Source organism: Eublepharis macularius, chromosome 2 (assembly GCF_028583425.1).
Source record: "Eublepharis macularius isolate TG4126 chromosome 2, MPM_Emac_v1.0, whole genome shotgun sequence".
Classification (NCBI taxonomy): Eukaryota; Metazoa; Chordata; class Lepidosauria; order Squamata; family Eublepharidae; genus Eublepharis; species Eublepharis macularius.
In genome coordinates, this window is record NC_072791.1 from 204464908 (window position 1) to 204483689 (window position 18782).

The window sequence follows — 18782 nt, forward strand, 5'->3', positions numbered from 1 at the left end:
CGGAAGTTGCAGCATTAATCATTTCTTCAAAGTGTATTTTTAACTATGGAAACTTGCAATCAAGTGCAGACAGCAGAAAGTATTAAAAGAATTCACTGTAAAGGACATTAAAAGAAAAAAATGATACCATGTAAACAAGAGGTATTTTGTTATATGTGCATGGTAGGAACTTCCCTTACTCAAAACTATTTTTTATTAATAATATGGTTAGAGATGCTGACAGTTCCTCAAATGTGAAAGGAGAAGGGGGGAATAGCTCAGGCTCCATTCCATAATTGAGAATGGTCAATAGAAACAGAATTGTGAAATTCCTTAAATATGTCTCTGATGAGTTTAAAGACTAGTTTTAAAAATAATGCAAAATGTCTTCTTAAATTGTTTCTATCTTGAAAATGAAGCTGTTTTCTAGTTTAGAGTTTCAACTCTAAACAAATGAGAAAAGAGCAATTCTGTAACATTATACTCCAAAGGCCTTTTATACTTGAGATACCCAAATTAAACACTGCCTTAATCAGCGGCTCCATTTCTTAACAGTAACATGACATGTATCAAATTCTGAAGATGCCATCTTTTATTCATCTGCAGGAGTTAAGGTTTATCCTGGAACAGCTTTCATCAGCAATCCCTCACTTGAATAAATACATCTATCATGAAAAAAGACAGCCGGAGATTTACAAGAGCAAAAGGAAAAAAATAACACATAAATTACATGCAATGAGCACATGTGATATCCTGATACATCACCAACAAATCTCATGGAAGAAAAGCCGTGCAACAGTAATTTTGATATAACATTTTTTTAGGGAAGTGAAAGAAAGGGGGTAGGATATCAAGTCTCTTAAATCTTTCATGGGGTAAAACGTATGTGAGAATAAAAGTAGAGAGTAAGTGTGTGTAAAATAGCTAAAATAGCTGTGTACACACACACACACACACAGAGAGCTATTTTAGGCATGCCTGGTGTCATTTTCCCTTTTCCCCCCTTTGAATGGCAGCTTCCTCCAAGCATACCATATTAATAACTACTTTTGAAAATCTTCTCCATTTCTAATGTGGTTTGCCACATTTCAAGAAACTGAAGTGGAAAGTCCCCTTAGGCATGAGTAACCAGTTTTATAATCCACTGGATTCTAGCCACGTGCTGTAATTGCTTTCTCTTGTACAGCGGGCCAATATGATGTCGTGGGAAGAATATCAGAGTAGGACAGAGACTCACATTCAAATCCCCACTTGGTCATGAAGTTCACTATGTTACTTTGGGCCATGTTTTCTCTCCTAGCCAAACCTTCCACCCTGGGTAGTTGAGAGGATAAAGAGGAAAGAACTATATACGCCTCCCTGAGCTCTCTGGAGGATAGACAGGATAAATATGTTAAAGGCAGATAATTTCTTATTCAAAAAATTGCTCTTCCTACACTAGTCAATAAAATGCTCAAAACAAGAACAAAAAAGTTAAAACATTATTTTATTTTGTATAAAGTTACAGGGAAATACCATTTGCTGCTACAATTTACAGAGCGAACTGGAAAAAGGCTCTCAAGTAGAAGCAATGGAAATAGATTGGCCTTTGTAGACTGAAGGCATGACCATGCAAGAGAGAAAGGGGATATTGCTAGCTCCATGATGACTTGGACAGACCACATGTAACTGACAGAACCAGATCCATAAAGGCTTGAGTCACAGGTACAAGTCCACTGCAAGTGGCACATCTGTGCAGCAAGTGACAACACAGGCATATTCTTGGAGAATACTCCAGCTTACAACATTCTTCCTCAAAGTTTGTTGCTACTTCATTTATATCCCAACATTTCTCCATGGAGCTAAGATTGAGCCTCAGTCCCAACAACCCAAGCAATATTTGACGGTCAATTGCAGGGCTGGCTCTTCAATTGAGGCGCAGCCAGCCCCCACCTCAGGTGCTGAACTCTGAAGGAGGCGCCGTGCCGGGCCCCCCAACGACTGGAGTTCGCTGCAGTGTGCACGCTCCCGTGCACTCACGAAGGAATTCTCCTCTCTTGGCGCAAGGCATTTCTTCTGGAGTGCAGAAGGGCAGCCCTGTCTTCCTGCTCAGCCAGCGCTTGAGGAGCTTTGAGTTCAGCCCCATCAGCAGGGACATTTCTCTCTCTGCCTTTTTCCCCATCCTCCTCCTCTCTCTCTATATATATCAATTTAAGCCTTGGATAAAGCTTCCGGGAGCAAGAGACACTCTAGCTGGCTGAGGAGCAGCGAGCTCCCATCTGACCATTTGTCCCCCTTGTTCCCTCCTTTCTTTCTTGCTCCCCCCCCCGCCATGTATTAAAAGGAATGACAGGCGGATTGCCCATTGGAAATAATAGGAGAGGCTTGAAGGCCCATTGGAGATTATGAGAGCCAGGAATGCCAGTTTACTTGCCTGGGCTCCATTGAAATGCATCACAAAAAAAAAAAAGTTGCAAAGAAAATGTGGAATGGATTTTCCATAAAGGTCTCTGGGACCAGACAGAATACTCTGGGAGTGGAATGACAGCCCCCAGAGTGCAATGACGGTTCCTAGCCGTAGAGTTTGTGCTCCAGGATCAGAAGGTCAGGTTTCAGAGTGGAATGACGGTCCTTGGAATAGGCTCAGTGCTCTGGGACTGGAAGGACAGCCCCCAAAGTGCAGTGCAATGACAGCCCCTGGGAGTAGAAGCAGCATTCTGGGACCGGAATGACAGGCATCAGACTGGAATGACAGCCCCTCAGAGTAGAATCTGTGCTCTGGGAAGGAATGACAGGTTGCACAGTGGAATGACAGCCCCTGGTAGTAGAGAAGCATTCTTGGAGTGGAATGACAGGCACTAGACTGGAATGACAGACCCTGGGAGTAGCAGAAGTTTTCTTGGACTGGAATGACAGCCCCAGAGTGGAATGACAGCCCCTAGGAATCTGTGCTCAGGGACTGGAATGACAGGTCAAAGAGTGGAACAACTGCTCCTGGGAATAGGGTCAGGGCTCTGGGACTGGAATAACACCCCCTGTCATTCCACACCCACTGCCATTCGTCCCAGTCCACTGATTCTTCTCCCAGGGACTGTCATTCCACTCTGGGGCCTGTGTTGATAGATCAAGATGCGTAGCCATGTTTGTCTGTAGCAGTAGAAAAAAGCGAGAGTCCAGTAGCACCTATAAGACTAACAAAATTTATGGTAGGGTATGAGCTTTCATGAGCCACAGCTTCACTATTGGACTCTTGCATTTTTTTGTTATAATAATGCATTTCAATGGAGTCCATGCAAGTAAATTGGCATTCCTGGCTCCCATTTTCTCCAATGAGCCTTCAAGCCTCTCCCATTATTTCCAATAGGCAATCCTGTCATTCCTTTTAGTGCATCCCTTTCCCCCTCCCCAGCTGGCATCAATTCTACTTCTCACCTTTCCTCAGGCTTTTTGAGGGGGGGGGCTGCTTTTGGTGGAAAGAGTGGCTGGTTGTGTGTGCACTGCCACAGAGGAAGGAGGAAGTGAGGTGAGACACACACAATTCCCTTTCAGTCCCTGTGCAACAGGTAGGAGCAAATCACTGTTGTTGGGTTTAAAGTTGTTGTTTTAAATTCTATTACTTTCCTCCCCCCTTCTCCCTTTCGTTCTTCCTCCCCCTTGCTATTCTCCGATCTCAATGCTGCTCCCCCTTCACTCCAGTAGAGCAGTGCCCCACACTGCGCCCCCCCCTTATCACCTTCCTTCTCTCATTCCCTAGTTTACATATATAACCCCACCTTCCCCCTCTCCCCCAATAGTTTATTTCAATATTTATACACCACATGCTTAGCTGTCAGCTGCCGTTCACTTCAAACCCAAAGGTGGGGGAGAAGGATGAGCATGGAGAGTAGTTCCGGAAAGGGATCTCTGACAAAGGTGATTAATATTTTAAGGCTTGGTAAAAAGCGATATTCTGGAAGTCCGTCGGACATCTTCAAAATATGCAATGAAGCGTCAGCTGCCTCGCGAGATTATTATTGACTTTTCATCTAAGAAGACTCGGGACACCATCTTATATAATTCGTATAATGTGGACTTGGATTATCTGGGCAATAAGGTTAAGATACTGAAGGATGTTCCATTTTTGGCTCGTAAAAGAAGATTTAAATATAAAAGACTTGCGGCTTTCCTGAGGAAATGTGAAGTAAAATATAAATGGTTGTTTCCGGAAGGCATCTGGTTCAGATACAAGGATCAAACCTACAAGATAACATCGGAAGTACAGCTGAGGGACTTTTTGTTTAACCATCAGGAGTTTCAGCAAGAAGAAAGTCCAAAGTCGGAAGGGGAGAGTGGGGGGGAGGAGGGAACGAGCGCAGCTATTGTAGCTGCGCAGAGAGAACTGAGACCGAGATGCAGGGGGGTGGGAAGAAGACCTGATCCTGAATGTAGTCTGTATTTTATAAGATCTACCAATCTGATAGCATATTAGGAAGTTAACTTTAAAGAAAAATTGCAGTATGAAGGGAATACAAGACATGTAGATGTAGTGTGTGTTTTCTGTTTATATGTTGCTCTTCCCTTTTTCCCCATTCCCCTTTTTTCCTTTATATTTTTGTAGTTTTTTGTAGTTTTCTATGTTAGAAATTAAAATAAATATATATATATAAAAAAAATATTTTAAGGCTTGGAGAGGGTCGGAGAAAAAGAGAAGGCTTCAGCTCAGCCTCCCTTCCAAACATCTCTCTCCTCCAAGCGGGCCCTGTAAGAGAAGCCCTCCTTCTACTGCCAAGTCTCTGGGTTCAGAGAGAGGTGGGAAGAAAGAGAGAGGGAAATTTTTTACACACACACACACACACAAAAGGAGGTGTGCTCAAAACTTCAATGTAAGTTGCTGTTTCTGTTCACAAAATAGATTTTTGGCTCACAATAAGAAAAACAAAGATTGTTGTTACTCTCACACTTATTTAAAAAATTAAAATTTAAATTAAGAAATAAAAATTAAATTTAAAATGTAAAAAGTTTCAAGTTTTGTGCTTTTCATGTTTCCTACATTTCTTCTGTTTTTTAAAATTTGTTAGCGGGGGGTGGGGGGGTGCACGCAAGTAGGTATCTCGCCTCAGGTGCCAGAAACCCTGGCACCGGCCCTGGCCAACTGGTTGCAGTACAGTGCCATTTCATTTGGACATGCATTAGCAGCTGGGGTAAACAAGGAATTTTAATATTATAGTAAAAATATTTTCCATTTTGAAAGCGTTTTACAGAATATTCACTCTCAGTGGACTGAGATGATTCCAAAAGAACTTTTAATTGTGATTTTAACTCATCTGGATTCCACAGATCATTACATATTTCCTCAAGAAAGCATTGAGTAAAGTAAGGCAGATACCGTAATTAATTCCCTTATTTTACTCAGCAAAGAATGCTGATCAATCCAAGAATTTAAAAAAAACCCTTAACATTCACACTCACATATTTTGAGAAAATGTGCAACATTTACTGATGGAAAGTACCATGTTGCCAGTAATTCTATTAAAATATCTCTTAGCTTCATGTCCTGGTCATCCAAAATTATCCTTATTCAGTATTCATGACCAGATGAGAGGAAATCTGATCAGAACAGGGACGATGTCTAAATATATCGTATCGGATGAAGGCTTTAACTTTCTCCTCTGTGGATGTACAAGTCTCCAACACATTCTTTCTGCCTTTCCATCTTAAATAGCAGATCCTAAGATGATTTAGGGCTGATTTGAAAATGAGGTGGAAATAGTTTCAGCTGGGCAATCCATATGCACACATGTGTATTCCAGGTCCTTTGGATCACAGCCATTTCATGTACAGCATCTTTTTCTGAAATCATGAAACGGAACCAGGGTAACTTCATGTTTGGTGAACAGATGCTCAAGTTAGGTCCCCCTTTGTTATGTATGAGCTCATTCATGTTAGTTGAGAAATCACAAAGCATTGATGAAGGGGTGAACCCCCCATCCTTAACAAAATATTAGATCTGTTTAATACCAGATGCAGGTTGGCTAACATTACAAAGAAAGCAATAAAATTTCATAGCAACCTATGCTAAGCCTGCATGAAGAACAAGTCGTACAAGCCAATATCATCCTATCTTCTAAGTATAACCAGACCATTAAGACTCTCAGCTTTTTCACTGAAGTTGCCTAAAAGTCCAGATTGAAAGATGTGGGCCCACTGACCTACTGTGCTAAGGAAGCAGTGCATACGGATAGCATAAGGGCATTACCTCTAGCATGAAAGAACAACTCATAGGGCAACTGTGCATTGCACATGGCTTGCACTAGTGTACCAGCAGCCAAAATGCCCCCTTACACAACATTTTTAGCTCACAAAGCTCTTTATGTGCCACAAACAAACACAAATATATATCAGATACAACTCATAGTAAAGAAGGTGGTTTCCTGGCAGGCAGATCTGCCTTTTACCAGCATCAAGCCATCAGCATATTACTTACATTGAAAAGGTTATTCATTAGATATGGATGACTGTGGATGTTTTCTCTCATTAAAATTAAATATTTAATGTATATAATGCAAGCAAAAGCATTGTTGTGTGACATTATATCAGTATCCCTTTTATGAGGTGTATTATATTTTTCAAGTAACTTTATTCCTTAATTTTTCCTTACTCATCTACTTTCCATAGATATCTTGGGTGTCTGATTCACCAGTCAGAAGAAACATGAGCTACAGTCATATGAATCAACATTCTTGATTCAGTATCAAAAAGCCAGAAGCAGAAAACAGAATTAAAATTCTTTGAAGGCCCAAAGTTCACATGTGACGAGCTGAATACTTTCTAGATAACCAAAAAATTGCCCTTCTCCAAGCTGAAAGAGGCTTGTGTGACTCACTACGTTTGCTACACCGCTAGTATCTATTAGCCAAATATAAGGATTATGACTGGTCACTCTAATGAGCAGATCATCCACAGCTTTAACTTTTTTGTTAATTCCCATGTGATTAAGGTAGGTCAGGAAGTTCTGATGAAGAGATAAGGGGCATCAAGACAAAAAGGAGGGACAACAAGAGTGAGCAATAGCATGTTAATATCAAGAAATAAATGCTCAAATATAACACAAAAATAATGGAGTACTGTTTTCAATGGTAAGAATCATCAGGGCTTTCTTTCTAGGAAAAGAGGTGGTGGAACTCAGTGGGTTGCCCTCAAAGAAAATGGTCACATGGTTGGTGGCTCCGCCCCCTGATCTCCAGACAGTTTAGATTGCCCCCTGCGCTGCTCGAGTGGCACAGAAAGCAATCTAAACTCCGCTCTGTCTGGAGACTGGGGGCGGGCCCACAAGCCATGTGACCATTTTCAAGAGGTTCCGGAACTCCGTTCCACTGCGTTCCAGCTGGAACAAAGCCCTGAGAATCATGTTACAAACAGATATAATAGTTTTGGGAAATTCCTAAAAATATACAAGTGTTCTTTGTGTTACAGGAGAAAATAGTATACTGGCTTCAAACATGATCTTCAACGCTGTTAATAGAATACTATAGTTGTCCAGTCATACATAGCATTTGAACTTGCCATAAACTTATTCTATCATCCAAACTACATACATACACACAATGCAAGAAAATCAGTGGGGTTCCTCTCTCTTAATAATTGCAGCCTTAACAATTCTAGGTTCTTAGAGGGCACACTGGATCAGATACTTTTTGGGGTAGTATAAAACATTATTTTCATAGCTAATTATTACAATTAGAATCCTAATAGGAATTGTCCTGATTAATCAGGTGAGTTCCCTCTATTTCATTCCTCTTCTTCCAACTATGACCAGCCAGAAGTCTGAACATTCAGGACTGTAGCCTATGCTACTTGATGATATATATTACGCTACTCTTGCTGCATTGTGTTCTAATGCTGCCATTCCATTCTCTGCATATCATATCTGATACTTGTTTTGCATTTTTTAAATTCCTGTAATCCTAGCCCTATTACACTATTAGTTATCTTGTGCTATTTAATTGCATTGTTTTTACTGTCTCAATGAGAATGGGATGCTATAAATAAATACATAAATAAATGGATCCACGAGACCCAGATTCAAATCCTCACTCTGCCATAAAAGCCTGCTGGGTGACCTTGGTGTAATCACAACTCTCAGTCTAATCTACCTCACAGGGTTGTTGTGAGGGAAAAATGGAGAGGAGAATGATGTAAGCCACTTGGGGTACCCAATGGGGACAAAGGCACAATGCAAATGAAGCAAATAACCATGGGGGAAAAACCCACCACTAGAAATATAGGATGGTGAAGAAAAGATGCCTCTCCAGCTTGGCAAAGGGGCAGCGTACAAGTCTAGACAACTGTGGATTTTGATATTTATTACTATATTTCTTCACATCAATAATTCAAGAGCAAGTCTTCTACTATCCTGAAGGACCTTCTGTACTTTTTAAAGTTTCTTGCTTGAGGATAATCACTTGATTGCCGTGCACAAGATAGTAGATATGCACATAAGTCCTTTGTAAACAGGAGAATAAAATGACGTTAATTATAAATGCATACATCGACCTAGTTAAATGTGGAAGTTTGTCCACTTCAAAATATTTAATAGATGGTCTAACATCTTAAAATATTTATTTTGTATGATCTTCTTATTCGTTTCAGATTATATAAGCCTCTGAAGTACTGAAGGAGAGTTATTTCTGGTAATTTGAACCTTGGCAGTTAATACTTTTTTAAAGAATGAAAGTCTTGTCTGCTGAAGGCCATGTTGTAAACGGCACTCCAAGTATCGTAATCTTTTTCTTTTAAAAGTGGCCAAAACAGACCCTTTTCTTCTCTATATTTTCCAACCCCCCCCCCCCCAAAAGAAAGGAAGGTGACAACACTCTTTCACTGAGCACACAAGACAAAACTGACTCACAAACATGCATTGCACAGTCGCCCTTGTATAACCAGGTTGATTCACAAGTGATTATCCCTTGATGGCTATAGCATCAGCTGATGACTCATGCATGTGTAAATTTTGTCTGTGCAACGTGATGAATCATTCTCACAATCTGATTCCCTCTGCCGCAAAAGAAGTCAGTTACTGCCAGAGGGTAAACGAGTGAGGAGCAAAAAACAAAGAGAGGGCTGGAAGAAGGTTGTCTGGAGGAACCTTTATGGGCTTCTGCTGGAACCAACTCTAAACTTGTATAATCAATTTACAGGGCATAAATCCATTTATTTATGTCATTTATAGCCCACCTTTCTCACTGAGACTCAAGGCAGATTACAGTGTGAGACAATATAAATCAACAGGAATGGGACATCCAACAAGCATCAAGGTTTGGACTACAGAAATCTGAAAATGAGCAGAACTGAAACTGATCTGAAACCAGTTTATGTAAACCCATATACCTGTCTGTGTGAACCAGTCAATACTATGTTCAGATTCCAGAGAACTTTTTAAAGAAACCCAACAAATTACTCCAATGTGTAACATGCCAAGATCTCTACCGATTACATTGTTCTCTAATCATCAAAAAATGTAATACCATACAGATATCTGGCCAGTTGCGGTGAAAAACGCTCTGGGACTTTACAAAGTAAATTAGTCCATACCATGTTAGAAATAATGCTAGCAAATATATCTTTTCCCCAAATGACATCAACTCTTCTGTTCAATATAAACTTTCTAATTTTATATCCTAATACTCTTCTCTAACCCATGTTTTTCTAAGACACCAGTACCATCATTTAAATAGCAGCCCAGATATTAAATGAAAATCTAAACTGGCAAAGGAGCTATAACTTAGCAGAAAACATGCTTCATGGGCACAAAGTCCCAAGTTCAGTCCTGGCATCATCACTTGAAAAGGCATCTGGGTTGAGAAAGGTCTGTAGCCTGAGAGCGGAACTACAAGTGACAAAAGGCACATGTTGGACACTTGACAGCTTCCCTCAAGTTTTGATGGGAAATGTAGGCATCCGAGTCTTGCAGCTTGGCTCTCTGACTGCCGTCCAATGGACTTTTAAACTGTCACTTGTCCAACATTCCGCCAAGCTGCCTACATTTCCCATCAAAACTTGAGGGAAGCTGACAAGTGTCCAACCTGTGTCAGGCGTCACTTGTGGTCCCGCTCTGAGAGACCACGGAGCCCTGCCAGCCAGACAACACAGGGCTACCCAGGCCAATAGTCTGATTCAGTATGAGGAGACTTCAAATGATCATATTTCACTACCAGTATTTGCAATCAGATATTATATAGTACGTGTATGTATATAACGTTATTTCAAACAATCGTTCCACTACTTCTCTCTATCATACCTTCATCTCTTTTAATTACTGTAATTTCTCTCTTTGTGGATTTATGTGCCAATATTCCAAACTTCAACTTTTCTGAATCGTAGCTGCTCATCTTCTCACCTAAAGACAAAAGACAACATTCCATATTCATCTCTTTACAGATGGTATCTTTTAGAGTCCAAAATAAACTAACAACTTTCTTTCTACTCACTGGCATCTGGATTGTAAATATTTCTGGGGTTGCAGTACGAATTAGCTATGTTAGAATGAATTCGCTCTCTGTGATAATATGCTGGCAGTCATTGGTAGCAATCTTGCCTAGGTTTTTAAAATCTTAGGACTAGATCATCAGCAACACAAAGCCAATCTGCCTCCGTGACTGCATCAACACCCACTCTCCTAAAATCAGTGGTTTTTCAAACTTTCTCCTATAAGAGAACTGTCTTCCAAGGCAGCCACATTATAGCGGATTCTGAGGCATGTTTAAGCTGTACTCTCAGTTCAACCAATGCACTGGACACATGACTGCTGGGCCTCACACCCACTACCCAATGTAAATTGAGAGTACATACTAAAACACACACCCCGGATACTGCACTGCAGAGGGAAAGTGATAATGGTAACTTGACCAAATCTTACTAGAAGTACCCCTGATAAACTTCCAAGGGAAAACAATCTGAAAACCACTGCCCTAAATGTTTCTATGAAGGTGTATGTAACATGAATCTCACATAATCGGGCCCATCCAACATGGATTTTCCTTAACCAGTGCATCCACCATTTTCCACATACTAATAAAAGCCCAGAAGCTGTCTAGGAGCTACACATGGACCTATGGGCTTTAACACTACATATCGCTGTAATAATGCCTCCATATGGCAAACCACCCCGTAAAAAGTCTGCCAAGAAAATGTCGTGATGCGACATCCCCCCATGGGTCAGTAATGACTCAGTGCTTGCACAGGGGACTTCCTTTAAGTGACACACCATGAATGCATGGAGTCAGATCCACAGCTAAATTCAAGCTAAGTAATTCGTCTACAAATAAAACCATGCAAGAACCTATCAAAACGTCACTGCTTGGCATAATCAAAAGTCTTCCTGCCAAGAGGGAAAGTATCATCATTTGAGAGCAAACATCAGACCACAAATTATCAATATGGCTCTTGTTCTAGCATATTACTGAGAGCGGAACTACAAGTGACAAAAGGCACAGATTGGACACTTGTCAGCTTCCCTCATGTTTTGATGGGAAATGTAGGCAGCTTGGCGGAATGTTGGACAAGTGACAGTTGAAAGTCCATTGGACAGCAGTCAGAGAGCGAAGCTGCGAGACCAGGATGCCTACATTTCCCATCAAAACTTGAGGGAAGCAGACAAGTGTCCAACCTGTGCCTTTTGTCACTTGTAGTTCTGCTCTGAGTCATATACAATCTCTCTTTCTATATGCTCATGTTAATTCTATACAATGGAGAAATGCCTCAAAATGATCTTACTTACTGTGTATGCTGCAGCTTCCAGAAACATTGGGAATCCTTGCCGATACAGATTTGAGATCTGACTCAGCTATTCAAACTCTGTGAATTTAAATTAGAATGTTACAAGGTTGATTTTTTAATTGTTTTTCCTAGCAACTTAATATACAGAACTGTTTAAAAACTCTTCTTACACTTCAGTAACATGAAATACTGTAATAGAAAAAAGCACAAACGGGTATTTGTATACTTGAGTTATAATTAAAAGTATTTATTTCCACCCTCCCATCTAGTTTATAAGGTTTGGGGATGGATGCAATCTATCAGAAGCAGAATTCACAGGATGGGTGTCTGCTGCCTCCTTCTGCTGCTTGCTGCACCCCATGCTGGCTGAGGCTGGTAGCAGTGTGAGATGCAGTGGCAAAGTGGAACGGACAGAAATCTCACAGACTTCATTCTTGCATGAATGAAGCAGCAAGTTTCCAGGAGCGGAGCGGGTAACTGCCACCAACCTGCCCCCAATTCCCCTCAAAAAGTAACCCAGGCAGTCCACTGGCCCTCAGGAGCACTTTCTTAAGGCACAGTGGGTTATCTTATGAAAGAGTAAGGCAGCAATTTTTTTTCTTCATAAACTCTGTTCCACTTGTGGAATATCTATGCTTCCGAATTCTCAAGTAAAGGTGGGAAATCAACAAGGACCAGTACTCCTGAAGCTTATATCATCTTGTAAAATGAAAACTCTAGGTATTAAGGAAGAAAAATTAAAAAGGGAACAGCTGTATCAGTGAAAGTTACTATCTGAAAGGAATTTATGTACCTCTCCCCGTGTCTTTTTTCTGTCATAGAATTCCTAAGTATACAGTCAAAATGTATCTTCTCTCAAGGTCACATTAGCATACAAGGTAATGAAAGCAACTCAATTCCAATCAACAGCGTCTCCTTAAAAGAGTACCTCTTGAGACTGTACTGGCACGTAAATCAGGCATCACAATCCCCTCTTGTCATGCTCAGACACAATAAAAATTGGTATTAGTGTCACTGAGGGCCACATGAAGATCTTGGATTAACATGTGGACTTGTCCTATCTTTACTGCCCGCTCACCTGCCAACCTGACATTGCAGCAGCGCTGATACTGGTTTACAGTCAAATCTGCAACTGTGTTACAACTGGTTTGGAGGGACAGGTTCAATTTAAAGACGAGAAAGAGAACTCCATATCAACACAACCCCAACACAGTGTATATACCACCATCACACCAACAAGCATCTCCATATACAACCAGTTATACAGCTTCCTGATATGTTTCCAGTGTGCACCTGGCCTGCAGCATAGTACAAACCTAAGTAAAGTCAGTATGGCATACAGAACTATTTTCACACTATAAGCACTACCTAAAGAGGGTGGGAAGGGAGAAAAGCTGTGTACTATGCAATGGCTTTTTGGTGGAGTACAAGTTTTAGAAAAATAGAAATATTACCGTAAAGGGGATCATATTCCTTTAATAAAAAGTATCAGTTTTCCAAGGTGTTATTCGTCAGGGAGATATTAAGAATAATGGTAGAGAAAAGGTTTACTTAGACTTCTTAGCCATTCCAGTGATGTGGGTTTTCTGGAAAACCCTATCCTGAACTCTATTTAGTGAACAAATGCATCCTGTGTTAATTTCTACTGCAATCCTAAACAGAGTTACACCAGTTTAAGCCTACTGAAATTAATGGGCTTAGACTGGAGTAACTCTGCTTAGGATTTCACTGTTTATGTCCCAATATCACTTGAACTAAAATATTTGATTAGGAAATAATTAAACCAGGTGCTATTTAAATGTTGCATTCAAACGAATCCAAAGTTTTATGCAGAATTTTTCTTTACTGAAGTAATACTTTTAAAAATTTAGAGAGATGTGATTGCCCCATCTATTTTGGTACAATTTAGCCTTCTTCCATAGAAATGAATGAGGCAGCTTGCTTTCACTGATACAACCCATATCATCACTTATAGTTCTTGTTCATTCCATATCAGATTGCTATTGCAATATTCCTTCCGCCATGATGAGATGAGACATATGAATAAGAATTTTGTCTTTGGTTTTCATTTGACCTGCACAGCCTATCAGATGAATTCACAACTTAAAATATACATGTAATTTTCCATACAATTCTTAAGAGATCATCGCCTGAAAACATTAACTACAACACTGAAACTGCTAAGCTTGCCCAATATTATACAGGCAATGGCATCCATTCATTGTTATTGATTTTATGAAACAATGACTCTTTAGAAACAGAAAATTCCTCACAGAAAAACAAATCACTGGAAAATTTCCAGCCCTTCATCTGTAAGGTGTCCTATTTTGGGGTGGCGGTGGCTGCTTGACTTCACAAGAGAAGTTTTTAATACAATTCTCTATCACAGACCCCTCACAGGCCTCTTATTGCACTAAAAGAAAAATGTATCTGAATGTTAACCATCCCATTATATGAACTCATATGAAACATATCTTCCATAGCTCGCCAAGTCCAGCAAACACATAATTTACAACGTACAATGATTGTAAAGGAGAGGGATCTTTCTGAGCAGAAAATACACAACCTAAATTCATCAAATTGGTGTGTAATTGGCATATTCCTGCTGAACAGGAGAGCCTGGTGTGGTGTAGTGGTTTAAGTGTCAGATGAGGACCTGGGAGACCCAAGTTCGAATTCCTAGTCTGCCATGGAAGCTCACTCAGTGACCTTGGGCCAGTCACACCCTCTCAAGCCTAACATACCTCACAGGGTTGTTGTGAGGATAAAACAGAGGGCAGAAGAATGATTTAAACCACTTTCCATCCCCATTGCAGAGAAAGGTGGCGTATTAATGAATAAGTAAACAAACAAACACCACTAAGACCGTTCACAGGTTTCAATCCCTGACTCAAACCTGAATCCTACCCCTAGATCCAGATCCTAGATCTTCACAGCTGCCAAAACTGCTCCTCCCCTCTTTTGATAGTTATAGATTAAAAACTTAGCTTTACAGTCTGAAGGGGAAAAGAGAATTAAGTCCAGTAGATTGGGCTGTACCCTGACCCCCTCCAAACTGGAAAATGCAAAAAAAAAATTCCTAAGCTTCTGGAATGCCAACTATTGCATCATCCTACACCTTGCTCAGAAGCACTTATTTACAGTATCAGTAAATTCCAGAACTCCAGATTTTATCACTGCTAATATCTGGCACCTGCAATTTTTTTTTCTTCCTATCATTTGCCACTGTGTGTTTGCTCGTCCTCTCTTTTCTCTCTGGCTCTCTTTCTCTCTTCCAATTCCTCCACTGAAGTATACACAGATCTGCACAAAATATCAAAAGAGATATGCATACTCTTATTTTAACCTACCTCTAACCTTCTAACCCACCTCACAGGATGATTGTTATTACAAGGATAAAATGAGAACCATGTTATAAACTGCTTTGGGTCTCCTTCAGGGAGAAATATCTAAATAAATGAAGATTTTACTTTTGACCATTTAGCAGAGAAGAGCTTTCTTGCTGTCTCCAGCTATTTACAATAAAGAAAATGCAAGTATCAGTGCAGAAGTTTCAGAAGAGAAAGAGGCAGAGATTCTCCACAAAACACTGTATACTCACCTCAACACATGAAGAGGTCAATCAGAATTTCTATAAGATTTTAACCCAATATTACTCTGCAAACCTGATACTAAGGACTACACTCATAGCTCTACAGGAGATAGTGAACTGTAGTATGTACTTTCTTAATGCTCTGCAGCATTCTGCAGTCTGCAAATATATCTTGGGCAATTCTCTTTGTGCTGTGTATATTTCACTCAGCACCCATGTATGTAGATCTCAGGGGTGGGGGAAGAGAATGACAACCAATTTAACAGGAGGCCTTTGAAACTGTCTTCTCAGTTTTACCTTGCAGTCATCTTTTCCCCTCACAATGAATTTTTTCCCAGAATAATGTTCTCCACAGAGTAGAAAATAAATTATCTGGTATAAAATTAAAGCCTCACCATGGCGATGGCGAAGAATAACAATGCTAGAGCGGGGTCACCTCAACAACATAATGGAACAGCAAAGGGAAGAATGAAAATCAATACAGACTGTTACAAAAGGAAGTCCAATATGAGAAGGTATCTGCAGAGCCACCATTTTTACATGTGTAAATGACTGCAAAGAACAACTGCATGCCCTTTAATGGAAGTAGGCAGAACAGGGTGCTTAATTAACAACTATTACCCGGGTCTCAGTAATTTATCCTGCAGATTTTTTTTTCCTTTCAAAAACCACTCCTCCTCTCTGTTCCCTACACAATGCTGTGGAAATGGAAACCGTCTAATATGGCTTTAAAATGCATATTCTCAGCCAGCCACCGGTTTAGTAGGTAGCAGGATGCAATACAATGGGGGAAAGGAAGAAGCAAAAGAGTAAGACAAAGGACCTGTCCAAAACGCAACGGAGAGGACTGCTGTGCTGAATCAAACCCCCACCCCCCCACCCCACCCCCATGCATTTCCTCCGCAATGCTAAAGGGTTGCCAAAGCACTGACAACACAATAAATGGCCAGACTGGTCAAATAAGAGTCCTGTTTTTACCAAGAGCAAAAGAAGTCACAGAGTAGGGTTCACACCTCTAAAGGATGCTAGCAACTTTTTAAAAAACAAAGCAGCTACTGTGTCTCTCAGCCTTTCAAGCTTTAGAGAGTTAAATGAGAAGTGGCCACCAAAATAAATAAATAAAACAGAATGAAGCGGGGAGCACCTTTGCTCATTCACCTACTTGTGCTCAAGGCTAGGCTTGGAAAGCGAAAATACAAGGGGGAAGGAGGCAAACCAGAGTAAAAGAAAGAAACAGGCGAGGCAAAAGGCTGCCTCTTCCCAGGGGTTGGTGAAAGCTCTCGATTGGGATCAAAATTCATCAACATGCAAGTTCCCAGAAGAAACCTGTTGCTATATTAAAATAAGATAAATTAAACATACGCGCACTACAAGGCTGGTCATGATCTTCTATCCATCAATGCTGTATAAAAATGTATGCTGAAATTTTTAAAAAGAGTTAAAAAAAAGAACCAAGCACAGAGAAAAGAGGGGGGGAGGGGTTAGGTTGGTGAGAAATAGGAACCCTTTGGCAAGGGGTGATAATTATCTTTAGTCGACCAATGCTGCGTTTAAAAACATGCAAGATAAGGAGTTAAAAAAAAAAGAACCAAACACAGAGAAAGAGAGGTTGGGTTAGAAAGAGAAGCGTGTGTTGGTGGCGAATGAGCAAGACAGCAAACTGAGCACCCATTCCTGGGTTATGAACAGAAGCAGAACAAGGGAGAGAGTGTTTGCAGGGAGCCCTTTACAGGGTGGGGGGCTAGTGCAGGGGGGAGTCCATTTTGCTCCAGAGACGCCATGTGTCGCCCCCCGCCCCTGCCCGCCCCAAAGAGGGGGAATCCTTCCAGTGCAATCCTATGGCGAGTTACTGCACCATAAGTCCATTGACTTCCATGGGCTTAGAGGCGAGTAACTCCCCACAGGATTGCACTGCTCCCCTGTCAGCGGCCCTCAACGCCGCTGCCTCGCAGCAAACAAAAGGCCGCCAGGCCGGGCCTGCTCCTCGTTTCCTTCCCTCCCTCGAGAAGCGCGGCCGGCCGAAACAGACTCACCTGGGCCCGGGGCGGGTGGCTTGGGCGGGCCTGAGGCAGCGGAGCGGGAAAGGGGGGACGAAAGGCGCGCGGGGGAAGGCGGCTCGCTCTCCCGCCGCCGCCTCAGCCGCGACCGGCTTCTTCCCTCACTCGCCGCCCGCGCTCGAGCCGGGCCTTGCCCGGACAAAAGCGGCGGCGGCTGCTGGCGTGGCTGCGGCAGCCCCGTTCCCTCAGCGCCGCGCTTGACAGTCAGTCAGTCGATCCGCGCGGGGGCCGGGCCGAGCACGCCCACCCCGGCAGCGCCGCTGAAGAGACCCCGGCGCGGGTCAGCGAAGGCGACTGGACACCTCTCGCTCACACAAACACACGCGCACGTCTCTCTGTGTGTATGTTGTTGTGTGTCAGCGTTGCAGCTGCCTTGAGGCAGGGTCAGCCAAGAGACGGCAATTCCCAAGCCCCACCCTGAAGGAAAACAATGCACCAGCCAAGCCACCCGCCCTGCGCTTGGGGAGGATCACACACGTGCGGAGCAGATGCACACACACAGCCCCGGGGGTGCGTAGGGGGGGGCTTCTCTTGTACCCCCTTTTCTTCTATTGTTTCTGCGCCCCCAGCTCCCAGAAAACGGAAAGCAACAAAAGCTGCCTCCTTGCAGCAGCAAACCTGTTTGTCTTGTAAAGGGAAACAAGGCTGAAATCGCATGTGCATGGGTTTGAGAGCATTTGTTCACAGCTCTGAGTGGGGCACTGTTGTGGCTAGAAGAACGGTATATAAGCAAAGTTGTTATCATTATTCAGTTGTCCCTAGGTAGTTTAGGCACATAACCACAGTTCACAAGTCATGTGTATGCATGCTCTTCTAGCCACCACAGGCCACATTCTCTCCTTCCTATAGTGTGCGGAGAGGACAGAAATACGGTTTTAAAGGTTCTTGCTTCTAGGTAGGAAATGGAGTGATGTACAGTCAGGAAGGTGGCTTTATAGTCAGGTTGACTTCTCTCTTTCACTCTGAATTGTGAATACCCTGATGGTTGGGCCTGCAGTGCCTTGCTAGTAGAGTTGTTTAGAGAAGTCCTCTTAATTCTTTATCCAGTTTCTCCCTGAAATCCAACAATCCTTTTCATTTCCTCTTTTTAGGACGTTGGAGTCAGTTTCTAATTAATTCCTTTATGATCCAAGAGAAATTTGAAGAGAGGAGGGTAAGCAGTCCTGCAAAATCTCAGAATTTCACTCCATAGATGCTCAGAGGCAGAACCTTCCCAAGGCCTCCTATCTTCCTGCTAGAGCACCCCCTGGAGTGTATAACATAAAACAACTGCAAGAGCTAAAGTTACAAAAGGGTGCTTTGATTTCTCTTTGAAGAGAATTGAAAGAGAAAGCCCGCTCTTAAAAGAGAAAAAATAGAATAAGAGGAATCAATGCCTCTAGCTATAAAAGTGAATTAAAGAAAAAGAAACTCCACATCCC

General features: G+C 41.8%; 1 protein-coding gene across 2 annotated transcripts in view; it reads right to left on the reverse strand.

Moving 5' to 3' along the window:
• The window catches only part of SESTD1 (SEC14 and spectrin domain containing 1), a 79772-nt gene extending 62034 nt beyond the window's left edge, over positions 1–17738 (reverse strand). For both annotated transcript variants that reach the window (XM_054972256.1, XM_054972255.1), the window contains exons 1-3: positions 17338–17738; positions 11714–11790; positions 10235–10333 (exon numbers count right to left, since the gene is read on the reverse strand). The gene's annotated coding sequence lies outside the window, so the exon portion shown is untranslated. The remainder of the gene's footprint in view (positions 1–10234; positions 10334–11713; positions 11791–17337) is intronic.
• Positions 17739–18782: the final 1044 nt, after the last annotated feature.